The sequence below is a fragment of the Copadichromis virginalis genome, linkage group LG22 (genome assembly GCF_057382275.1).
Source record: "Copadichromis virginalis isolate Kocher_CV1m ecotype Utaka linkage group LG22, C_Virginalis_male_GT1.1, whole genome shotgun sequence".
Taxonomy (NCBI): domain Eukaryota; kingdom Metazoa; phylum Chordata; class Actinopteri; order Cichliformes; family Cichlidae; genus Copadichromis; species Copadichromis virginalis.
Window position 1 is genome coordinate 6,843,042 of NC_140638.1, and position 26,743 is coordinate 6,869,784.

Consider the following 26,743-nt stretch of genomic DNA (forward strand, 5'->3'; position numbering starts at 1 on the left):
TCTTCGGGTATTCATTAGTGGCTTCTTGGTTATCCCTCCTCAGAAACATGTTGATTATCCAGGGATTGGGTTTGTGTTTGGGTGTTATCAATACCTTAGTATGTGACTGCGTGCATGTGAATGTGTGTGTGCTTTTTCCCCAGGGAAGTTATTAGTGTAACTGTCCTTTGTTGAGTTTCTATTTTAAAAACAATTCTTTTGTGCCTGACAGTTGTGTGGTTCTCTGTTCACATGTAAGCTGGATCTAGGTGTGTATTTGCATATCTTGGATTAGTTTTTCCATTCATAGCTTTGCTATTTGCGATATGTAAATGTGCATAAAACTGAGCACATTGTGCAACTTCACCTCAGCTCCTCCTCCTTCTTCTCCTTCTTTCAGCTGCTCCCTTTAAGGTCGCCTCCATCTCACCCTATCTTCTACCATTCTCTGTTGTCACACCAATCCTGCATGTCCTCCTTTACGACATCCATGAATCATCTGTGTGGACTTTTCCTCTTTCCCTTCTACCTGGCCGCTCCGCCTTCCTCCATCCCTCCTCTGCACATGTCCAAACCATTACAGCCTTTCCCCTCTAACTTTGTTTCTAAATTGTTCAACTTGAGCTGTCCCTCTGATGTACTAATTTCTAATCCTGTCCATCCTGGTCCCTCACTCTTTAAATCCTAACATCTTCAGCTCTGCCACTTCCAGCTGTGCTACTGTCTCCAAAGCATACATCATAGCAGGTCTCAGTAGGAACTGAGAAATCTTAAAATCCGTGCTAAAACTAGTCTATTTTTCCATTTATTATTATTTTTTAACTATTGGACAGTGTCATTAATGTATTACAAGTACTTTAGGCTTATTTGAATGTATTTCCTTTGCACAAACATGGGTTGAGAACAAAGAACTGCCTGCGTTTTACACCTGCTTGTAAATATTGATAGAGTAATTTATAATTAGCAGGTAATAATTGCTCAAAAATTGTTCTTTTGATAGTAAGCATGGCTGACCCTTAGTATAATTACCATAGCATCTAACATAGATGGCTAGTTGATGTAAGCTGTTCATCTTTCCAGGAAGGTAAAGCCAGATAGACACTGTAAAGAAACTGATCTAATAATAGATGAAAAACTTAACTGGAGAGCTCACGTAAGATATATTCATTCCAAAGTATCACGAAGCATTGCAGTACTAAACAAGGCAAAACAGGTATTCGACAGAACATCACTTCATATTCTCTACTGTTCACTGGTTTCACCATACTTAAGCTATTGTGCAGAGGTCTGGGGCAATAACTATAAAACCACATTACATTCACTTTTTACTCTTCAAAAGAAAGCAATTCGAATCATCCACAATGCAGGTTATAGGGAACATACAAACTCACTATTTTTGCAGTCTGAAATATTGAAAATTGACGATATAGTGAAATTCCAAACAGCACAAATTCTATTCAAAGCAAAAAATAAAGAACTGCCAGGTAATATTCAGAGTATGTTTTTTTTGAAAGAAGGAAGTTATAATTTAAGGGGTTTTTGTAACTTCAAAACAATGAAGGTACGTACTACAAGAAAAGGCTTTTGTGTTTCTGTTCAAGGAGTGAAACTATGGAACAAACTGAATATGGAATTAAAGCAATGTCCAAACATAAAACTGTTCAAAAAGAGTTATAAAAATATGATCTTCTCGATCTATAAAGAAAAGGAAAATATTTAAATTAAGTGAATGTCTCTATTTAAAAACAAACAAACAAAAAATTCATGATGTGATATTATAGTATATAGTATATCAGAAATCTGTTCACTATTTTTATTACAAATTATATCAGTAAGGAAGCTGACTAAATATTCACTGATAATTTATGGGACAGGGGTGGGATTAAATAAGTGTATACTTCTTCCCACTCCCTTTCAACATGTAAATTAATCAGAATGTTTTTTTGTATGTAATTTGTATAGTATATTTTTTTTCTCTCATTTCTTTTCTAAATGTACTTGTATATTGTTCACATGTTGAAATAAATTACCAATCAATCAATCAATCAATCAATCTTGGAAGAGAGCTACTGGTATTAATGTGATATTTTATAGCCTTTAGTGTGATCATAGCCAGAGCTGCCCTTTGTCACCTATTCTGTTCAGAATTTTATGGACAGATTTTCTAGGTGTAGTGAAGCGGTGGACGGTTTCCGCTTTGGTGCCCTCCTCTCTTCACAGATGATGTGGTTCTTTTGGCCTCATCAGGCTGTGACCTCCAGCTTGCAGTAGAGTGATTAGCAGCCAAGTGTGAAGCGGCCGCACCTCCAAGTTTGAGACAATGGTTATCAGACGGAAAAGGGTGGATGCCCACTTTGGGTCATGGAGGAGTCAGGCCCCAGGCAGAGGGGTTTAAGCATGTCACAGTCTTCTTCATGGGTGAAGAGCAAGGGAGCAGGAAATGACAGACTGATTGGTCTGCATCAAGCATTGTTATGGGACACTGTACCGGTCCCTTGTGGCAAATAGACACCTGAGCCTTTATGGAAAAGCCTGTTTAAGCCACCTTCTGAACCTCCCAAACAGCTTACAGCATTTACAGACTTTCACACCTCTGTGTTCTCGTGTATTCAAAAATTTACATTTCAGGGCACATCTGTACTATAAGCCGTATTTAAAACATGAACGTTGATCCAGTTGTTGACTGGAATAACATCTTTTCAAGGTCAGTGTTTAGCTACGGCTGGTGGGTGGCTGCATTACTGCAGGGAGGTTGTCATGCTTCAGAACAGTAGAGTTTAGTGTCAAACAGACAGATGCACTCTCTCACGTGAAGGAGAATCAATGCAGGAAATCAAATAAACTACCGAAAAAAGAATCCAAGTAATAACTAGTAGGAATTGAGCAAAAATATTGATTCTATTGTATTTCTCAATTCACTTTGTTGAGAGACAGTATATTTGGCACTTGTTTTAATCAGTTGAACGACTTTTTCTATTGCCTTTAGTATTATTAATTTCCTCCACCTTCTCTTTGAAAGCTTCCTGTTAGTTCTTTTTTTTTAGGATCCTACTGCAGGCTGTAATTTTGTATTGATTTCAAAAGAGTGGAAATCTAGAAGGAGGTAAACCACCAAGTTAAATTCCTTGTAAGAGTAAACATATTTTGGAGACAAACCAGCAGCTGATCTCGTTCTTCCCGCTTCTACTAGGTTATTTTGGGCTTTTTGCCCAAATCTTCCCGGCCAGCTTTTTCAGTCTCAGGATTGATTTTGGATTTGCATCAGTGTGTTTTTCATTCTGGCCATAAATGCACCCCCAGTTCACTCACACACTGAGAATATACAATTCCCTCAAATCAATTTCCTTGTCTATTTTCATGTTTATTAGATGTGGCTCTCAACATGTCCGATGCTTCCTGAAGCTATTGTTTAATGGTAAATGAAGGTTTTCTCTTTCATTTCCACTATTTAAACACACAAACACACACACACATTCTCATTTTAATATCTTAGTGAGGACATCTAATTGACATAATGCTTTCCCTAGCCTCTGACCCTAACCTTAAACCTTAGCCTAAACCTAACCATAACCTAATTGTAACCCTGATACTAAAACCACATTTTTAGTCTCAAAAATGCTTTCAAACTCATGAGGACAGGCACAAATGTCCTCATAAGTGACTGTTGGTCCCCACAAGTATAGTAACATTCCAATTTTTGGTCCCCACAAAGACATCTAAACAGGTACACACACACACACTTCGTTTTTAACCTCTTTTTTGTCATATTTTAGCACTGGGAAATCCCCCATGTAAGGCCATTTATCAGCATGAAAAGGGCAAATAGCTAACAACACTACAGATTATTGTGCAGGTTGGGTAATAAATACCTCATGAATCTTATTTTCAGACTTACAGTTCATATTAATGTCAAGAAGGTCGACAAGTAGCTTCCATATGTATATGTGGTGTCCCTCAGTTTTTACAATCAGGTTAAGATGGCTACTTTCAAAATGGACAAATTAATGGGGAATATCGCGGTGTCCACATCCATCTTTTATGTACAGTCTATGGCATTTAGCACATTTAGCTCCTATTGACTCCATCAACCTACTCTACATGTTGAAATATTACACATTACTTGTGTCCCATCTTCCTCCCCTCATCCCAAACTGGACACGACAAATGGCTGCTTCACCCTGAGCCTGGTTCTGTTGAAGGTTTCTTTTTGTTAAAAGGGAGTTTTTCCTTCCCACTATTGCTAAGTGCTTACTCAGGGTACGGTTTTGATTGTTGGGGTTTTCTCTGTTTTGTTGTAGGGTGTTTTCCTTATACTGTAAAGGTCCTTAAGGTGACATTTGTTGTTGTGGCTCTATATAAATACAACTAAATGGAGTTGAGTTTCACTACAGAAGTATATGATCAAACTTCAGTACTTGTACTCACACCCCATTCTCACCCCAAGTCAAGCATGAGAGTGCTAAATCACATTTAAAGTTTTAATGCTTTCAGTTTTGCAAATAAAAACATTTAATCTTCATTTTTTTGGAGAAGTTCTAGATTTTGTAAGATATTTACTGTATCCAGCTAGTGTTTAAACATAGAGCAAGTCATTAGATATACTATAGCACCCAACAAATTAAAATCCAATATTCACATATTATTTTTTTAGCTTGTTTATTGTTTCTGCTGTGTCCTGTGGGGAACATATCTGCCTGCTTATTTGTCGTGATTGTCTGCCGTTTGGTGCTTTGGCGATGTGCAGTTGTTTATCACTGAAAGCAGCTGCCTGCTGCTCACTGAAACGATGCTGATGAAGTGATGAGACTGAAATAAAAGGGCCTAGCTCTAAAGTTCTGGAGTGCCTGTGTGGACGTCAGAGTTGGGTGATAATTACACGTGCTGTAATCACGTTCTGATTACAAATTGTGCAGCACATCGCTTCAGGCGGCCACATGGTCAAGATCAGCAGGTGCCTTTGCCCCCATCGCCCTGTGGCTCAGGTGACACCCTTTCAAATTAGCAAATTTAATATGTGACCTGCTATTGAAGTTGTTTTAACAACGCATACAGTTGCTGTATGTGTAAAAGCCGCTTTGCAATCCACCTCGACCCCAGCTCAGTCTTTATGGGGGGGGGTCTTGCAGCTGTTCTCTGCACCTCTGGTGTTCCTCGGTTGAGGAACTGAGGCGAGCTGACTGAAATAAAACCCACTTTTGCTGTAGTGAGCCTGAGGAGGCTGTTCATGTGTTAGTTTTCACCTAACCTTCCATTTCTTGGCCACCCGTTCTCCCTCCTGTAACTCTCAGGTCTCTCGGCATCCTTGTTCCTTCGCTTTCTCTCCATTTTTAGACAACACTTTCCCTATTAGACGGTCTTCAGTTGTATCCTCCGGGGTCCTGGCCTTGTCTGATGCCCTCATCGTTCTCCTGTGTGTGTTTTTGTGTGTACGTGTGTTTGTGTGTGTGCATGCAATCCCTATACCCTCGTATTTCTGCCTTTATGTTTGTGTAGTAGTGTGGTTTGTGTAGTGTTTTCCCTCCGCCTTAGAGCTTTGGGCTGTTAACCCTGCAAACACTATCGCTCATCACAGTACACAACAAGAGCTTAAGAGCTCTCAGGGAAGAGTTCATCTCCCTCTGCTTCTCTCTTTTCTTTCTGTCTCTCTCTCACCCTCACTTGTTTTTATCTGCTTTCTATTCCCCCTCCTCTTTGCTTCCTTCCTTCACAGCTCGCACTTAATACTTTTCTTACTTTCAAGTATTGAGGCGTAAAGGCTTCTCTGCCCCTCTCTTGTCTCTTGATCCCTGTTTTAGTAATCACTTTCTGCTTTCTTCTTCATGTCTCTATACTTCTTCTCAGTGGAGTTGGATCTTCTTCAAGGAAGGAGAGATGCTTCCAGCCAGATAACATGCAAATGTTGGGCAAAACATAAATTTAAAATCACTTCCACCTGAAACTGGAACGCTTTCAAAAAGATTAGCGACATTCGTGTTGTTATTGTTCCTTAATGTCAGCTAATGTTGGACATATTTCATGCTTTTATCAGAACAGAAAAACAAATAAATGAGCTTGGCTATAAAACAGGAAAGAGTCATAAAAACACACTAGATGGGATAGAAAGGCAGCAGGTAGATGCATTTCTAAGACACGGTGATGAAAGGATATGTTACTGATGACATTTTAATGATGTCCGAAGCCAATTTTCAGCTGATGCTGAGCTGTTCATCAGCACAACAGGGCCCAGGCTGTTTATCACAGAAATGTGTTGCAATCACTCTTCAACACATAATTTGTTATCAAAAACAAAAATGTTCCTGACACGGCTGTTGATGGGTAATACTTTAGTGGATGGGACGGAGCTTTGAGAAGAATTTATGCAAGGGAAGATTTAAGAAGGTAGTTACAGGATGGAGATAAGATAGAACAAAGGATTGTGGAAGGAGGAAGAAAAAGGGAAAACAAGAAAGATTTTACTTTAAATAGAAGGAAGGCTAGAGAGGAGGAGGAGGAGGAGGGGAGGGATAAAAGGAGGGAATGATGTCAGGAAGAGTGTGAAAGAAGAAAAAGACTTAAGATGAGGAGTCTTTAAAGGTGGCACGGGATGATGGATGAGTTTGTGGGAAGTGTACAGAATGAGAAAACAGCTGCTTTGGTGCCAAAAGCCAGTGAAGAAAAATCAGCTGTTAGCCCTGCGGTGTGCGTTTTTGAGTGTGTCGGTCTTCACCCAGGATGTTAAGTCAACGGAGGATATTGTCTGAGGTTAAAAGTTTCATTCCTAGCTGTTGGCACTGCAACTAATCACTTCCAGACATACACACACTAAAGCAGCTCTCAAGATTGTGGGAGTTTAGGGTGTAAAGACCTCCATAGCTGTCATGTACAAACAACCTATGGGATGTTTTTTTTTACTTATCTTCACTGTCAGCGGAGGCACCTGGTGAGTTTTGTATTCTAAGATACCCACATTACTGGTACAGCACATTTTATCGAAGCAGTAATACACTGGGGGGGTGCTGATATGAGGCTGTGACAACTTCACTTTACATCTGCAGAGGAAATGTTCATACATTCCCCTGAAGAACAACAAGTCCTGCATTCAAAGTGAGACTTAAATATAAACTGTTATCAGCAAAGTGTCCTTCAGCTATAGAAAAGTAAACATATTCATTATACAGTCCTTTCAGAGAGCAGTATTGTTATTATGCATTGAAGTACCAAAGACTGGTACATCACGTTGTAACGCAGCCTCTGTGAGACACTTTGTAAATTGTTTTCCGTGTATATCTTAATTTGGAAAGAAGTCATTAACAAGAGCTGTCAGAAAAATGCAGCGGAGTGTAAAATCAAAATGTTATATTACATATATTGCCTTATACAAGAGGTTACAAGACAAATTCAAATTCTCTGGATATTGTTTATTTAAATACAACAACTCTGGTTAACTCTTGGTCATAAATCAGACTTTGCTTTTTCAAAAGAAAAACAGTTGTAGTCACAAGAGCAGTGGTTTGGTTCTTTAAAACTGTTGGTGCTGTAATCATACAGTATCGGAGCGTATTTGCGTGGTCACCGAACTATATAGTACTCTTTTGTGGCTGTAGCTCAGGAGGTCGAGCAGGTCATACTGATTGGAAGGTTAGTGGTTCGATCCCTGGCTCCCCCAGTCTGCATGCCAATTATCCTTGGCAAAATACTAACCCTAAGTTGCTCTCCGATGTGTCCATTGGAGTATGAATGAGTGTGAATGTCAGTTAGTGAGCACTTAAAAGCATAGAAAGTAGTGCTTGTGTGATTGGGTGAATGTGGCATGTTGTGTAAAGCACTTTAAGTGCTCCCGGAGAGTAGAAAAGTGCTATATAAGAATCAGTCCTCATCCATCCTTTCCTCTTTCTCAGATTGTTCCTGAGTTTGCTTTAGTTCAGGTTGTCCTTATTGGATATTAGATTGAGCTTTTGTGTTAGTAAATGTAGTAGTAAATGAGTACAATCTTGTGTTCTGCATTTAATAACTTTTTATACTAAAAGTACTCTTACATCTCTGGGTACAACCCTAATCCTAACTCTAACAAGCCAATAATAACTCATCGTTGATGGTGATTAATCCTTTGCCACATAACTGTACTTAAGTTCATTTATCAAACAGGTCACCTGCTGCCACCAGAGGCACCAAGCTTCTCTTCTCAGGTTTGATTTCCTACTAAAAGTTGCTCTTGGGATCTTTGGGAAGTGAGTGTGTCTAAAGAGGAAACGCTTAGTTAAACTCCTAAGGAATAGGTAATGGTTACATAAGACTTTGTAAAAGTAGCCCTGAGAGCCTGATTAAATGTTTCCTGTCCTGAAAGAGGAAGAGAAACCACAATGAAGCTTATTAAATAATCACATAGTCATTCTGCCCCTGCTATAAAATTTTCTGATTACAGCAGGTCTGTTTCACCAGTGGCGTCGACTGGTAAACGGAGGTGCTGTTGTTATGGTAACCTAATGATTTTTGGGGGGGCCCAGCTTGTGACTTTTGTCAAGATGTTTCACTTTGTTTTAAAGGTTATTATTATAGGGCATTAACACTCATACCTATCAAAAAAAATGTTATATCTAAAATAAAAATGTAAGCTGGTAATTTGTCCATATGACTATTATGAGTCATTATAAGGGAAAAACAATCCAAAGGCCATGAAGCTCAGTTTAGGTATAGTTAATAATTTATTATTAAATATTTAATGAAAACAGTACATTTCCCTCTGCAGTATCATTTACTGCCCTCACTTTGCATATTGCTCCTAAACGGCTTAATGTAGGTGTTTGTATCTCACACTGATATCCTCTACATTAAAGGTATAATGCTTATTAGCATTAATTATTAGTATTAATTATAATATGGAGGCTTACAGCAGGCCAAAGCTTATACTGTAGGGCTTTAATGTGAAATGCTGTGTGCAGTTTTGTGATGTTTGTGTTCTTTCTGTGCTTTTTTATGTTATTTCTGGTTATCCCTGTGCCCTTTGTGTGCAGTTTTGTGTATGTGTGATATTATGATGTGCGCTATTTTGGGGTTGTGGCTATGAGTTCATTCACTTTGCTGTTGTATGCATGCGTGGATTTGTTTTGTGTATGTGTGTGTGTGTGTGTGTGTAGGTCAGCATTGAGGGGACAGATGACCGATAGGGTTCCAAGGACAGCGAGGCCATGAGGGCCTTGGGGTTTATGCGTGTTTTTGTCTATGTGTGTGAGTGTTTGGGAGTGCGTGTGTGAATGATTCGGTGTGGCAGTGGATGGCAGGAAGCATACGGTTCCCCGCTAGCAGAGAACAGTGTCACAGTGAGTGGAGCTAATACACACACACACACACACACACATATATTTAAACGCTGACAGACACAGAAAAACACACAGACTTTACTCAGGGAGACAAAGAGGCCACAAAAAACTAGACAAACACAGACAAAGGTTTACACACAGACGGAGGTGTGAACCATCATTCAAACATATTCATTTACAAGGACAGAAAGCTGAAAAATGCACTCAAGTGCACGCTAGACAAACAGAGACCTTCCCAGTGCTCCTGTGGCAAACAAACATGCTCTTCCTTTTCCGCACACATATTAACGCTCATTTAGCAGAGAAAGGTGGGAAGGGAAATTAACCTAAACTGTCAGCACAGCCTTCAGGAAGTAGTAGTTTTTTTATTCTTTATTAATGTTTTGTGTTTGGGATCGAGTTTACTTTAGATCGGATAGAAGCAGCTGCAACCACCTTTTTATAATATTCTGCAATGACTTTCATGTGGCATTCTGTATTTATATGGTTGAAATCACACATCAATTTACAGCTGCAGGCCTTTCATTATTACATAAGTGAATAGGACATGCAAAAGTATAAAACACATCAATATATTATGATGTTTTTCAAGGCAATTGAAGAGTGTCCCACTGATATCGGATCAGAAAGAAAACTCTAATCAATACTTAATTTGACTGTATCTGTGTCAGTTTAAAAGTAGATTTTAATTACCATATATGTGTAAATTTTTAATGCAAGCATATGGAGTTTTTCCTCAGTGAGTGTTCATATATGCACCGCTCTCCTGCTTTTGATCATATTCAGGATATGATGTTAAGCTGCTTGGATCCTTCCAAGTCAAGGCTGCATAAAGTAGCAGGGATGGTGTTTATCTGCAGAGCCAACCTGGACTTCAGCTTTACCCTGGTTTGCTCAGCACAAAGCTAATAAGACTTTCAACAAGCTTTTGGGTTAGTGTGGATATGAAGCATATTTAGTTCAGCAAGATGATCTTGAAGCGTAACTGCACTCACCAAAAAATAAAATGCTAGCATTCAGCAACATCACCACTAAGCACCTTTTTCGTCCCCAACAACTGCTTATGTAGTCTTACTTATATGCCCTCAGCCACACAGCCTAGAGACCTGGTAGTGACACCACACTCCCACAGCAAGGGCGAAATATGTGAATTCCCAAAGAGCACCATGAAAACCTCCATGCATTTGCTTTGGTTTCCAGTAGACTGCAGCATTAGCTGATAGTCTGCATGGAAGACCCCAACTTTTCTGCAAATACTCACCAAATAGTAGTGAAATTGTGAATGTCGTGCAAGTGTGGAGGTTTTTGGCACAGCATCCTCTTTGCAACCCATTTAACCTGCCGACAAACAGCAGCCACTTTACAACTGGTCAGGCAATATCTTCCTAGCAACTGGTGGTTGCTTGAGAAATATTTACCAGTTTCTTAGCCTTTGTGAACAAGGCTTCAGTCACATCTTAGCACACTTGTGTAGTATTTATTTAAGTTTTACACTTAACTAAGACAACAGGAAAATATCTAAACTTGTTAGTTACAAGAAAACTTAATCCAGGCATTTAATCGATAGATTATGTTGAGACCTGTCCATAAAACACAGTGACTTTAAGACTAACTAATTTCAGGATTTTACCGCTCCTCCTGCAGTGCCTCAACCTAACTCTTTGCAGCTGAGTTGCACTATAAGAAGCCTGAAATAACAATAATGATATATCTTCTTCTACTGCTACAATACAACATGTCTTTTATTTAAATATATTTGTTGGCTTTGACTGACATTGTTATTCCAGTGCTTAACAAAACAGTTTCCTATGGACTATCTAAGCTTGCCAGGTTTCGTGCATGCTCGTGAATGATTAGCAAGCCCAGTGACCTCACATTGACCTTAATTAACCAGGCCTAGAGTTAAAAAAAACAAAGTTTGGTTTGGTTTGTTAACTCATCATGTTTTATCCCCCGTTTACCCCAAACAATAGTAGTTGATTTGGAACGGGAACAATAGTTGTTAAGGAAGCATTTAAGCTCCGAGCTTAGGACACTAAACAACACATTCAGCTGAGCAGGACTTGAACTTGAACCTGGCTTTCAAAATAGATGTGTCCATGGCCAACAATCACAATAGTCGGAAAAGCACTACAAGACTCCTCCATCATGGCTGAAAGATCCCTTCACCTTATGAATGAAATGCATCCCTGGATCCATCAGAATATATGAATCCCTATTCCTGCTTCTGAGAGCATTAAGAGTGTGTCTCTTAATCTGTTCACATTTATTAAGAAAAAGTAATTTATCCAAAAATAACAGATTTAGTCCGATAGTTACACACACACACACACATACTGGAGCCATTATTGTAATACCCGGTCCCTTGACGCTCTGAATGCGACAGACCATCTACAGTAAAAGGGTGAGGAGATTAGTCAGAGTGGGTGTGGATCTGTTTGAGTGTAGTTATGTCAGTATCTAGGCATGTAGTCGGACACTATATTAACTGTATCAGCACAGCTATGTGTGGCTGCAGTTTTACTATTTTAACTGCTCTCAAGTTTATCCAGTGTATTGTGTGTACTTTATAATGTGCTTTCACCCTTTTGTGCCTGTGCCTCTGCACAGATCTGTGTTTTGTTTGTTAGAGCAAGAGCAGAATGCCCGAAATGTGTGTTTGTGTGCTTCCACGGCGCACGTTTGAATTTTCAGATCGTCACACGCCACCTGTCGACACGTTTGACCTTTCCACCCTTTGATGTGTGGCTGCATACGCACCTCTCTTGACCTGTGCTTCTCCCACAGTGCCTCTGTTTCAGCGTAAACCCCAAGCTCACTGGTTAGCTACAGTTACCTGGTAACAGACAGCTGCTGTTGCCATGACGTTATGGGGCCACTCAGGTGTCCAAATTTGTTTGAATGATGGATGATTGATTGTCAGTGATTGGATCTCACTGATTGGATCTCACTTTCTCTTCCTCACACACACACACACACACACACGCACACGCACACACACAAGCGTAAATAAACATGAGTCTAAGTAACAGGAGGTCAAGCACGCACAAACAAGCTTGAGCACACACACACACACAGTCACATCTTCATACTTGGGGGTGTCATGATTGGCTGTCAGGAGAAATGACCCCAATTTGGGCCTGTGGGACTTGAAGTTGTAGCGTGAAGTGTGTTTGAAGTGGCTTGAAGTGACATGTGGTGTGTGTGTGTGTGTGTGTGTGTGTGTGTGTGTGTGTGTGTGTGTGTGTGTGTGTGTGTGTGTGTGTGTGTGTGTGTGTGTGTCTGCAGGAGTGAGTGAACAGAAAGTAGGCTGAATATTAAAAGTGCTCCCTTGGCTCTAGACCTGGGCAAAATAGCACTTGAATATATTCAAAAAGCTTGAAATAACCCAGGGAGTGCTTGATATAACTGGTCTCTCTTCCACACTTGAGGTCATTTCAAGTTTCTGCCAAGGCTGAAATTGAACGCACCCCAAGTCCTTCAAATATTACAACCCACTTTTGCATTCTTCCATTTTTGAGCAGGTATTACCCCACTAGCTTAACCTCTAAACTGTACTGCTCAGGCAGCTGGTATTAAGTGCCAAATTCACTCCTGGAGTTCCTTCTCACTCCTGCCAGGGTAAAAAGCTGAAAACGAGTGGATGAGTGCGCAGTTGGCATGGCAGCCAAATGTCAGCTATAGTGTAACACTGCTATGATCTCTTAATTATCAGCTTAGCGCGCAGAATGAAAAATGGTCTGGGTCCCTGAGATTACAGTAGTTAAAATAATTTGAAGTAATCTTGTCATTTTAAACAGTTTCCTTTATGCCACATTAGTGCTTTATGGCTCACGCACACTTGCTTTGCGTTTGTTTGTTTCAGGGCATAAAAAAATGCGTGCTACAACTACTAACAAAGTTTGTGCATACCTGTATTTTTAATTGTCAGTGATAACTTTACATTCAGCTGGCAGGAGGGATGATAAAAAGGTTTTAAATTGATGCATACACAAGGGGAATAAATTAAAGGCAAAATCAACATAAAGTGACTTGGTAAGATATTGAACCAGCACATGCTGCCAGAACAGCTTCAGTCCATTGATTTTCCAAGACTCCAGAAGTCTGCTAGAGGGTTGTTACACCATTCTTTAAATGATGTGACTTAATTAGGTGTTTAGATGATGATGGTGAAGCGCTCTGTCTAACACATCAGTCTGCTACCTCCCATAGGTGACTGTGAAAGTCAAAGCATATGATTCCCATTATTATAATGCTCATTACCCTTCCTGCTCTATGAACCAGGGGGCTGTCATCCTGGAAGAGACAACTCCTGTGAGGATAGAAGTGCTTTATCTTTGAATAAAGTTGATTATTCAGAGCAGCTTTTTATTGATTTAGTAGTTGGCCTTTCGTCTGAGAGGACAGCTACACACAAATTCCCAAACACACCGCCTCACGTTGACATCAAGTGTTGACATTTTTACTTCAATCTATCCCGCATCACACAAAATCCCATGGTTTGTGCGCTTTGTTTTCATGCTACAAATCGCCATGCCAGAGCTATCTTGGTGTAAGACCATGACCCAGCTCTTCACAAACGTTGGCCCAGTTATTTGGAGCCGTGCCATGTTTTATTGACAGCTTTCACTGCAAGCGCTAAAATGGAACAAAAGCAACCTGTTCATCTGGACTGAACCAAACTGAGCAGGTTAGCTTTGACAGCAACTTCAAACTACGAATGGTTCGTGAAGAAGTTCAGATTCTAAATATATGAAAGAACGTGTGTAGACCTGTTTGTTTTTCAAGTGTTAGGGACTTTTCTCAGGGGGAAAAAAGCACATTTTCATAACACACATGATCAGAAAGAACTGATCATTTCTTGTACCAAGAGTTTGTTTGGTTTACATAAGTAGAAATAAGGTGTTTGACACAAAACTAAGACCTCTGCAGCAAGTTGGGAAAGTTTAAAAAGTGCTTCTGGAAAGGAAAACAAAAACAGGTGATTAAACAATACATGGTTCAAATGTGTCTGACTTTTTTTATTGCCTAGTTAATACCAATTATTTACACACATTCTCTAAAATGGGCTTTGGACACACAAAATGGAAAAAGCTTCGGACCATGTCTGAGCTCTCAAAGCAAACAAAGACAAACATCCTTGGGACACACGAGGGTAAAATAGTAAAAAAGTTGGTACGGAAAATTCAGCGATCGCCTCTGTCAGCCTGGGGCACCATAAGTACCAAAGGGGGTAATATTGTGCGTTGCAATGAAGAAAAAGTGGGCACAATTTGTAGAAATACACACAGATTTAATCCAGCAGTGAAGATAATAAGCCTTTAACACATTTAAACCCTCTCGTATGGATGAATCGTTCAATACCTGTGCGAGTCGGCTGATATTAATAGCAATGCATCTTTTCAACAGCCAAGATTGAAAATCAGCCCTAATTCTCATTTCTTTAATGGCATGAAGCTTTGTACTTTTTTGCCTTTGTGCTCTTGCTTCTATCAATATTTCCCAACTCTCTCCTAAAAATCTATTAAAACTTGCTTAGATAAGATTTGGTATTATGAACAGAACCTGCTGGTGCTCTTTCAGTGTTTAACACTCTCACTCCCAACTTGCTTAAAACACAGGATCATGAAAAAAACATTAAAAAAAATATTACAGTGCATTGGACAGAATACATAATCTTACAAGGTCAGTCACTGAACCCTCTTTATTCAAATACATGGCTTTTTAGCCATTATTAATCAAGTTCTTTGTAATAATACACTAAAATGCATGCAGGGAATTAATACATAAATAATAAATACATAAAAGCAGCCTCAGATTTTTTATTATTTATCTATTGATACATTAATAATCACTCAATTACAAGTGACTGGCTAAAGTTCGTTGGGCCCAAATTGCTTGGGTTCAGTCATTTTGTTATCTCCTCCACCACATAACCAGCAACAACCTTAATAATAACTAGTTAAATATTCACTGAGTGGCCACCAAACTAAAAAGCTTGTATTTTCAGAGCTGCACCGTCATCGTTCACTTCAGCTGGCCTCATCACTCATGTTTTGCAGCTAAGGCTGCGCAATATAGGATAAACAATTCTCACAGTATCCATCCATCCAGCTCTTCCCTTGTAATATAATTTTTCATATTTGTTGATGTCAATATATATCATGATATTATACCATATCATTACTTGTCTCAAGTATAATAATATAATATATTAAACAATATTTATTCTCTGTCAGAAGACAAGAAGAATATGCTAAAAGTACTATAGAAAATTATTATAATTGTTTTTAATTTTATACTGTTTATATATAATCTCAAAAACTGCCTCTAATCACAGTCATGTCTCAATGAAGTGGACAGTGACACTCATATATGGTGTGACTTGACCTCAAATCCTGTCATTACACCGTATGTGAGCTGGTAACGAGGGTCAGTTACTTTAATCTGACACTTTGCTTAATGGCGTCGTGTCTTTTAAAATAAAGTGGATTGTTGCATTCATGATATCACTGTGTATCTTCATCTTCTTCTTCTTTGTAAAAAGTGCAGTATGGGAGAACGTGTAAAGTCTCACACTTTAAATGCTGGCACTGCTTCCGATGGTAAAAAAATCTCCACAGTGTTACCTGCCTTTGTGTGAACATTCGTCACAGCTTGCAGCGTATGCTCTTCTGCTTTTTTGTTGTATTTTAAATATACATAAAAATATACAGATAATGTCCCGTCTTTTCAGCAAAGTCCATTTGATCAGGGTTTCCATTCCAAAACTAGTTAACAAAAGTTACTAAATAACTAAGTAATTGAAATGCAATAGCTTAATAAAAGTAATGCATACTTGTTACAATGTAAGAGTAAACAGAATACACTTAAATATCACTGAACCCGACCTTCATCTGAATGCTAGCTATCCCAAATCTGAAACACAGCTATAGGGACCAACCCAGGCCAGCTGACTGGTAGCTCTCTGGGGCCCCTGCCCTGTGTATTTTACTGTATGCAGTGAGGATGAAGGGACCCTCCGACTCATTTGTGCCCCAGGCCTTACCCACGATAGAGTGTTGTAAGTTGCATCACATGAAACGCTTTGTGACTTTGTTGTACTTGTACTGGGAATAACAAAGTTCTGATAGCGTACTGTTCACCCTACTGTGGCCCAATTCCACTGCACCTCTGAAGTGCCTCCACAAAGAAACAATCCACTCTGTTGTTGGTTTAAACAGCCGATTTTCCACTCCATACTGAGCATGTCCTCAGTTCTTGGTCCCTCTGAAAAATCTCCTTTGATGCACCTTCCTTTGCACGCCTCCCCCCCAGCCCCCCCACCCCCTCCTCCAAGTGGTTTGATGTAATTTGACTAGGTAGGTGACATCTCTTTTAAGAGAGGGGACAACTTGAAATGTCAGCTTCAGTGTGTTTACACAAAGAAAGGAGAAGAGGCAGAGGTACCAAGGAGGCAAGTCAGTAAACGTTTCACTCCTTTTCTCTCCTACTTCACATCTGTTTCTCTCTCTTCATTTGCGTTTTCTCCCCCTTTCTTCCTCCAGCCGATTTCTCCCTCTCTCTCTGAGTGTGACCTAGTTTGATCCTGAATGGTTTGGGGCTGTCTGTCTCTGAGATAAACTCATTTGCTCTGGATCATTTGGAGAGCAATACCATTTCGCTCCCCCTACCCCTCACCACACGCTACCCCCGCTCTCCTCTACCCTCGATGTTATTTGGGGTTGCAAGCAACAGAATGCGTCGAACATGTCTGGGTGTGCGTGTGTGCATATGTGTGTGTTCTTTAATCTGTTAAGTGCGGGGAGACATATGGGGAGAAAGGACAGAAAAAGCTCACACACAGAGCTGTCAGAAAATGAAAGGGGATCTCTGGCTTCAGATAAGGTTGTGAAGTGTTGCATATCCAAACATATCTGTCTCACAAACACAGAGCACTGATAGGCAGATTTATTCAAAAAGGTCATGCTGCGCTTGCGCTTGTCTGCGTGCTATAGTGCGTTTGTATGAGCTTCAATATGCAATGGGATTTTAAAGATCCCATCAGATCTGCTTCCCTATTAGAGACACGTGTAGGTGCGCATGTGTGTTTCTGCGTGTGTGCTTTGTTTCTCTGCAGGCTGCCGAAGCTGCCGTACTGTAAGAGAGAAGCCGTGGGTTGGACGGCTCTCATCTAGTCTCAGAAGGCTAATTACACTGAGTGCACAGTGATGGAGCTGCCTTGAAATTATTTATGATTCTTCCGTTGTCCCACTTGTTCTTATCAGCCAAGTCATCATCTGATGTGTCCTCAATTGGCAAATAATTTCTGATCCTCATCCTTCCGTTGTCCTCATTTTCTTTTGTTTTCTCCAGCAATTACAGTGCAGCCACCTCGCACACACAAATATCTTCAAGCAGCCAAGAAGAGTTTGTCTGTATTGGAGCTTTGCTAGCTTTGGGAAAGGCTGATTCCAAAAACCTGACATTTAAAATTGATGTTTTACATCATTAAAACAATTTCAGCTATAAAACTCTCTCGTACCACAGCTGCACTCAATACAATCTCTCAACCTCTAGCTTTTTCCTGGTTTCCTCCTCAGGGAGAACTCCAACAAAAAAGGACCCTGAAACATTATCAGTGCAACTATCAGCCTTTCAGAACTGTATGCATTTGTTTTCAACATATCAGAGATAAAACAGGCACCTGAATTTGAATTACAGAATCTTAGGAGCAGAAGAAAGCAGCCCCACTGTAGCCTGAGCAGCAGCACTTCTTTTTAGGCTGGTTTGTCTCATAGAAATCCTCAAGTAATTAGTGCAAATATCTTCAAATAAAGCACACGCTTGTTCACATCATTACCATGATAAAGCTCCAGTTCTTTGAATAATTCAACCAAAAAACACATTTTTGCTCAATAAAAAAATGTAATGATTTGAAAAACTCCTGCGTTAGTATTTCTAATATTCACTTCAAGCCCAAATCTCCAGCAAACACTCAGCTTAAATCAAAAGAGTGATGAAAATGGTGCTCATTTAGCTTAGAAAATCTGGTGACATAAAAGGAAGAAAAGTGGTAACTTTACAGTTTGAACAATCAGCCTATGTATTCTGAGGACAGTCGCCAGTAGGAGGCGACTGTACTCAGTGGTTAAAACTTTACCTCTGGACAGATGGGATGACACCACGGTGGCTATGTGGAGGACTATATATGCAGGCCGAGGGTCTTGAACCTGCTGCTCCAGAACCACATGTGACGCTCTTGTCCATTTCCAGCAGCTCCTTTTGATATTGATATCAAATTAAATTAATATGAATATGGAAAGATTTGTTTACTTTCACTGCCAAGGCTGCTGGCTTACCAGTGTGTTTTATTTGCTCTTTATTTGTTTTAGTCTAATTTCAACTGAAATCCATTTCTTCTATTACTTAAAAAAAAATGAAACCATATATTTAATTTATTATCTAAGTGGGTTAAAATTAGGTAGGATCTTTTGTACAAACACAGGTAGAAAACTTTGCTTGATTTAGCATCATCCATCCATTCGCTTCTGCTTATCCTTTTCAGGGTCGCGGGGGGGGGGGGCTGGAGCCTATCCCGGCTGTCTTAGGACGAGAGGCAGGGTACACCCTGGACAGGCTAACAAAGACAACCATTCGCACTCACATTTACTCCCGCATTCACACCTATGGTTTTAGTTTAGTGTTAGTGTTTCCAGTTAACCTAACCCCACTCAGTGCATGTCTTTGGACTGTTGGACGAAGCCGGAGAACCCACGCAAACACGGGGAGAACATGCAAATTCCACACAGAAAGACCCTGGACTTGAACTCAGGACCTTCTTGCTAACCACCGTGACATCAATTTAGCATCAGGGTAATCAAAATGAAACGTTAACATACCAAATAATCATCTAACGCTAACATTAGAGTAGTGAAGTGATTTTAATTTACAAGTACCAGAAACGTTGATAGAGTAATTCATAATTGGCAGGCTGTGTCACCTTTATTTTAAGCACATAGTGTGTTTTGGAGCAACAACGAATGAATCCACCTGTATTCAGTTGCATATATAGACAGACTACTCCCAAAACATGAAAATACTGTTTGCCTTTTCTAATCAATTGGCTGTGTCTGTGGATTTGAAGTCAACAATAATTGCATGTTTAACCTCCGATACTACACTCGCTGCAGGGGGAGGTGTGCCAGAGGAGAGGTTTCTCAATGTAAAACAGCTGCAGTTATACATAAAATCCGCTTTAATGTGCAACACACCATTTAATTATGCAGATCTTCGCAGAGCTCTTTCTCTCGTTCTGCTTCTTTCTCTCCCACTCACCTTTTCCTTTCTCTTCCCCGCTCTCTCTCTCCCTCACTCACCATCTCTTGGACCTCTTTTCTGAAGTGCCTAGCACAGGGGTGGGCAAACTTTTAGATTCGTGGGCCACATTGAGTTCTAACATTTGACAAAGGGGCCGGAACAGGATCAGATAGAGGGCATGCTTTGAAAACATCACCTCATTGGGGGAAAAATACACATCTTGGGATATGGAGAAAACATGTGCTTTAATTTCCAATGAAAATGAAGAAAAGCGTTACAATAAAATCTCTGACTTCGAAATGAGTCTTTAAACACTGAAAATCAAATAAATGAACATTTTTATTTTAAAGCACTGAAGGTTCTGTTATCCTTCAGGATATCACCATCACTCTCCTCCTGACTCTCTCTTTTCTTTTTTTTTCTCAAAAATGGTAGGAGATGCAGATGTACTTATCCTGTTCCTTTTATTCAATTTGTTTCCCCGGTGCCAAAAGTCAACAACGACCAGTGCAAGAACAAAACAATTGCAGCAAGTCAGTCTGTGAAGCGTTATATTTGATCTGCGCGCACTGTTCATTTTAACAACGTGCGTATCACGGAGAGACACACATTTTAATGGGAGCAGTGCTGTTGGTCTCCTTTTTTAGCCAGCGCATCAAAGTCTGGAGTTAGTTTTGTTGTGGCGATTCTCAGGATGGATCTGAGGTGTAGGTCTGTTAACTTGGATCTGTGGCTGGCTTTGTTGATGTTGATGTTCATGACGCTGAATGTCCGTTCACACACGAAGGTAGAGCCGAACAAAGCCAACATCATCTGCGCTTTTCGCCTTAGATTTGGAAACGCGGCATCATTGAGTGAAGCATAGAAGTCATTTAGTTTCAGAGAGCTGAACTTCTCTTTTAAGGCAGGGTCGGACTGAAGGTCGATGAGTTCGAGCTGAAGCTCCTCTGGAGCTGTTTCGGGGTCTTGTGACAGAGGAAAGGCCACCAATTGGAGTGACTTGTCAATTTTATCGAAATCCAAAAACCGACGGCAGAATTCTCCGTGCAGTGCATCCAGTGACTCACTGTATTTCTTTACTTTTGCTCCGGCCTCTTTCAGCGTGGCTAGAGTAGGAAAATGAGTGAATGACTTGTTCAAAATCTGCCTAGAGAATAAAGCCAGCTTGGATTTGAAGGCTTTCACGTTTGTGTGCATGTCATGCACAAACAGCTCCTTCCCCTGCAGTTTCACGTTGAGCTCATTCAAGTGTGAAAATACGTCCGTAGCAAACGCGAAGTCACACATCCAGCTCTTGTTGCTCAGCTCAGGAAATTCATCAGTCTTCCCCTGCCGCTCCAAAAACACGCCAATCTCCTCTTTGAGCTCCCACACTCGTTGAAACACTTTGCCCAAACTCAACCAGCGAACACAGGAGTGATAAAGCAGGTCCTGGTGATCCGCATCAGTTTCCTCCAGGAACGCAATGAACTGACGGTGCTGAAGTTGACGAGTTTCACCACAGGATTCACAACATGATTCAGCTGTAACACCGATTTACATAGAGATTCCTGGTGGAGGATGCAGTGGAGGAAAATGACATCCTGGTCAGGGTTTTCATCTTTCACTTTATTCTGGATTCTCCTGAGCAGGCCAACGTTTTTTCCCGTTAAATTCGGAGATCCATCTGTGGTGACGTTAACAAGCTTACTCCAGGGAAGCTTCATGTTTTCGATGGCAGCAGACACTCACTCGTTCAAACAAGTCCTCTCCCCGTGTTTGTCCTTTCAGAGACTCCATTGTCAAAAACTCCTCCGTTATTTCAAAAGTTTTGTTGATTCCTCGGATAAAAATGAGGAGCTGAGCAGTGTCTTTGACATCGTTGCTTTCATCCAGTGCTAAAGAATAAAAAGTGAATGACTTTGCCTTTTTGTTTAATATGCTGGTGATATCTTCATCTATTAGTTCTACACGGCGAGTCACTGTCCGCCGTGATAAACTGATTTTCTCAAATTTGTCATTCGTCTCCGGGCACAAAATACAGTGGGGCAAAAAAGTATTTAGTCAGCCATCGATTGTGCAAGTTCCCCCACCTAAAATGATGACAGAGGTCAGTAATTTGCACCAGAGGTACACTTCAACTGTGAGAGACAGAATGTGAAAAAAAAATCCATGAATCCACATGGTAGGATTTGTAAAGAATTTATTCGTAAATCAGGATGGAAAATAAGTATTTGGTCAATAACAAAAATACAACTCAATACTTTGTAACATAACCTTTGTTGGCAATAACAGAGGTCAAACGTTTACTATAGGTCTTTACCAGGTTTGCACACACAGTAGCTGGTATTTTGGCCCATTCCTCCATGCAGATCTTCTCGAGAGCAGTGATGTTTTGGGGCTGTCGCCGAGCAGCACGGACTTTCAACTCCCGCCACAGATTTTCTGTGGGGTTGAGGTCTGGAGACTGGCTAGGCCACTCCAGGACTTTCAAATGCTTCTTACGGAGCCACTCCTTTGTTGCCCGGGCGGTGTGTTTTGGATCATTGTCATGTTGGAAGACCCAGCCTCGTTTCATCTTCAAAGTTCTCACTGATGGAAGGAGGTTTTGGCTCAAAATCTCACGATACATGGCCCCATTCATTCTGTCCTTAACACGGATCAGTCGTCCTGTCCCCTTGGCAGAAAAACAGCCCCATAGCATGATGTTTCCACCCCCATGCTTCACAGTAGGTATGGTGTTCTTGGGATGCAACTCAGTATTCCTCTTCCTCCAAACACGACGAGTTGAGTTTATACCAAAAAGTTCTAGTTTGGTTTCATCTGACCACATGACATTCTCCCAATCCTCTGCTGTATCATCCATGTGCTCTCTGGCAAACTTCAGACGGGCCTGGACATGCACTGGCTTCAGCAGCGGAACACGTCTGGCACTGCGGGATTTGATTCCCTGCCATTGTAGTGTGTTACTGATGGTGACCTTTGTTACTTTGGTCCCAGCTCTCTGCAGGTCATTCACCAGGTCCCCCCGTGTGGTTCTGGGATCTTTGCTCACCGTTCTCATGATCATTTTGACCCCACGGGATGAGATCTTGCGTGGAGCCCCAGATCGAGGGAGATTATCAGTGGTCTTGTATGTCTTCCATTTTCTGATGATTGCTCCCACAGTTGATTTTTTCACACCAAGCTGCTTGCCTACTGTAGATTCACTCTTCCCAGTCTGGTGCAGGTCTACAATACTTTTCCTGGTGTCCTTCGAAAGCTCTTTGGTCTTGGCCATGGCGGAGTTTGGAGTCTGACTGTTTGAGGCTGTGGACAGGTGTCTTTTATACAGATGATGAGTTCAAACAGGTGCCATTCATACAGGTAACGAGTGGGGGACAGAGAAGCTTCTTACAGAAGACGTTACAGGTCTGTGAGAGCCAGAGATTTTCCTTGTTTGAGGTGACCAAATACTTATTTTCCACCCTGATTTACGAATAAATCCTTTACAAATCCTACCATGTGAATTCATGGATTTTTTTTTCACATTCTGTCTCTCACAGTTGAAGTGTACCTCTGGTGCAAATTACTGACCTCTGTCATCATTTTAAGTGGGGGAACTTGCACAATCGGTGGCTGACTAAATACTTTTTTGCCCCACTGTATCTGCTGTCTCTACCATACATTCTTTTAAAAACTCGCCCTCAGACAGTGGTTTGCTGGCCTTTGCTATTTTGAATGAAAGCATAAAACTGGCCTTGGTACTTGACTCTTGAATGGCAGTTTGACTTTGCTGAGCCTTCAAATTAGCTGCCAACTTCTCAGCAGCAGCTTCCCGTTCTTTTGTTGAGAGCTTGCTAGCATAATTAGCGTGCTTTGTGGCAAAGTGACGGCTAATATTATACTGTTTAAAAACCGCCACAGTTTCTTGGCATATCAGGCAAACAGCAGATGATCGGTGTTCAGTGAAAAAATATTTAGTTGTCCACTCCTTTTTGAACACTCGACATTCTCTGTCCACTTTCCTTTTCTTGGATACGCTCATCTTCATAGAGGGTCGGTGGGTCACAGGGTAAAGTGCAAACGTGGAGTAATAGGCCTGCGCTTCACCTCAAGAAAGCCAATATATCTAGAGTGCGCCATCTAGTGAGGAAACATCAGAATTGCAGGGGAAATAAAACATTAACAAGGTTAATTTATTAAATTTTTTTCAAGTTTGGCGGGCCGGATCAAAACGTTTAACGGGCCGCATGTGGCCCCCGGGCCGTAGTTTGCCCATGCCTGGCCTAGCAAAAAGGAAAGACATTTTTAGGTTCTAAGATTATAATCATTTCGTTTTTATTCATCATAATTGCTTGCTGATTGCAGTAATTTCTCTGCACTTATAATTTTAGAAGTCTTTTTAGTGCTTGGTGGCCGTATGCAGCATGCCATATTTATAGATTTATGTTTATCCTGTCCGTGTGTGCATGCGTGTGTGTGTGACTGTGAGTCAGTTTGTCTTTTCAGAGCTGGTAAATACAAGAGGGCGCACTAATGTCGCTTTTTGTGAGTCAGAGTTGTTGTTGGTGATGGTGGGAGTGGGGAGCCTTGGGAAAAATAGGTGTTTTTCTAAAGGAAGGATAAAGAAACACAGGCATTTCTTCATGTTGGCACTCCAGCAGAGAGCAAGTGAGCAACAGACTGAGATATAAAGCGACGGAGAGGCTGTGAAACAGAAGGAAACAAAGTGAGTGAGTGTGGCTTAATTGGAGGCATAAAGAAGCACAGTGCAGTAATCTGATGAAGGACTGAAGGACGATAAGTGTTAAAAGAGAAAAAGTCGTTAAAACATGGCATCGGAAAGAATGAGAAGATACAGAGAGGAGGTGAAAGGGGAGAGGAACTATGAGCGGCAGTTGTTTTTCCAGTGTCACTCACGGCCTCCCTCGGGAGTGTTTAGACCTTTAAAACCTCCTCTTTTCCAGAGGCCGCTAACACTCCTATCACCCTTTACCCCTCCTCTTCCCTCCATCGTTTCACTGCTACACATCTCTCCATCGCCCTCCTGCTTGAACTCCAGCACTGCTGAGTTTTCTCTCCTCCATCCCCGCCCCACTTTCATTCTGCTCTCTGTTTTCCTTCCTTCCTTCTGTTCCTTCCTCTGTTTTCCTCTCCCGTCGCTCCTCTTTTGTTCCCGCCGACTCTCAGATCTTCGTATTCTTTTCTCGACTCCCCTCCTGCTTCCCACCTTTCCTCCGACACTGAAGCCGCTATTTATAAATTGACTAACTGTACGTGAGCGTGGCGTTCGGGGAGAGAGGCAGGCAGAATGAAAGGAAGTGCGCGAATTGTTTCGTGCTGGTGTGCAAAAACAAAGCTGTGCAACAAACTTCAGCTGCTGAATCTGTAACAGTCGTTCATATCCTGTCACGCTGCATCGCGTCATGTTACATTTCAGGCATGCAGCCGCGGCAGTTTGTAGAAAAACCTGTTTCTTTTAAAGTTCTCGGAGGTCTTGAGCAATTTTTCTCAAAACATTTGGTTAACACAGCTTTAAAAAGTGTGAGGCAGCTATTCAATCAACTGTGAGTTTAGCGTTCACTTCTTGAAATGGCCTTTTATGGATGAGTGAACAGCAGCACCAGCCTTCAGTTCTGAGTATAACATCATTTCACTGGTTATTGTTACAACTCCCCATTTTCTACAGGACTGTGAATCTGTGCGACTTCTGCAAGACAGACATTGTTTGACTTGAAATTACAAAAAAATTGGCTTTACTGCTGGTGTGTGTTGCTTCACACACATTTTGAACGCTGTCTTTCGCTCACAGTCAACAAAGTCTGCAGAGCCTATGGACTGTATATAAGAAAAGGCATATAGCCTTTTATTGAGACAAGTGACGCCGATGCTAACGTGTGTTAAACCCGCTTTCTTTCTTAAACCTGCCAGCAACTACTACTGCTCGCTTGATCAGTTACATCAATAATAATCTAAAGACTTTTTGAATATACAAAGTGATGCTAATTTTCTAGCTCAGGGTCCCATTCAGACTCCCATGCAGCATGATGAAGAAGATGAAGGAGGGTATGCTTCATGGGGGGGCTTCCTTGTGACTGACACGTCCCCAGTGTATCAGCTGGCAGTGTCCTTGGGCTGTCAGTCAGATGTGTAATGTCTGGTGTCAAGAAATCAAGACTGCAAAAGCCAAAATGCTACAGTTGAGGCTCAAAAAGGTTACAGTTACTATGCTGTATATACGTTAACATAACAGTAAAGGGTAAGCCTTTGAGGTACCACAGCTGTCATAAATCCCTCAGGACTGCTGATTAACCAAAGCACATGGTTTAAACATAATGCCATCGCTGATGTTATCGACTGTTGATGCTGACCTGGAATTCCTGAACATTATAAGCAGACTTTTAGTTGAGCACTTGTTTTGCTGTGTGCTGTTTTTTTTGTTAAATTTTTATTTTTTTTTATTCATGTTGTGTATCAGAGAGAGTTAAGAGCGGGCCTTGGGCGCAATGTGTTTCTCTGTTGGCTAATACAGCCCACACACTGGAGCCTTTCGCATGGGAGAGAAATGGAGCACTTTACACAGGGATTGTTATTTCAGTTTCATTTAAACTCCATGTGATACAGTAGCAATTTCTCACCACTTGAGTGTCACTTAGATAATAGCATTATATCTGCAGATTTGGGGTGCTCAGCTGCCAGGCGATGGAGTGAAAAACGGACAGAAATAGACGGAGCTAAAGGAGTGAAGGTCTGCTGTGGTGCGCTTGTGCACACCAGTGAATTCTCACCCACTCGTTTTTTACATTTAAAAAGTGTTCCTACAGTGCGAAGCCTAGGCTATTGATTTAAGAGTATAAATGTTTGATAATTCAGATAAATATTCTACAACTCCAATAGGAAGCAGCGCTGATGAGGAAATCGGCCGCTCTGTTAGATAAACATTGAATGTAATGGATGAGGTGAGTGAACGTGAAAGGAGAGGTTTTCTACGGTTTGTTTGAACCAAAGAAATAGAGCAGAATTTGTGTTGACTCACCACAGGTGAAACATCCATGTGGGGATTTAAAAAGTTGAAGTAAATAAACAGAATCAAATGGACTTGGCCCTGCGGGTCATAAATAAGTGATTTTAAAACTTTTTGGTTCTGTTTTTTTCTGTTTATGTTGAACTTTCGGCTTGAACTAGGAGCTGGAAATAAATGTATATTG

At 40.9% G+C, this 26,743-nt stretch overlaps 1 protein-coding gene and 1 pseudogene across 2 annotated transcripts in view; one reads left to right on the forward strand and one right to left on the reverse strand.

Annotated features, from left to right (window-relative positions):
• pvrl2l (PVR cell adhesion molecule related 2 like) overlaps window positions 1-26,743 on the forward strand; it is a 325,857-nt gene that overhangs the window by 275,953 nt on the left and 23,161 nt on the right. The window lies entirely within an intron of this gene.
• Window positions 20,187-21,320, reverse strand: LOC146682577 (general transcription factor II-I repeat domain-containing protein 2-like; annotated as a pseudogene).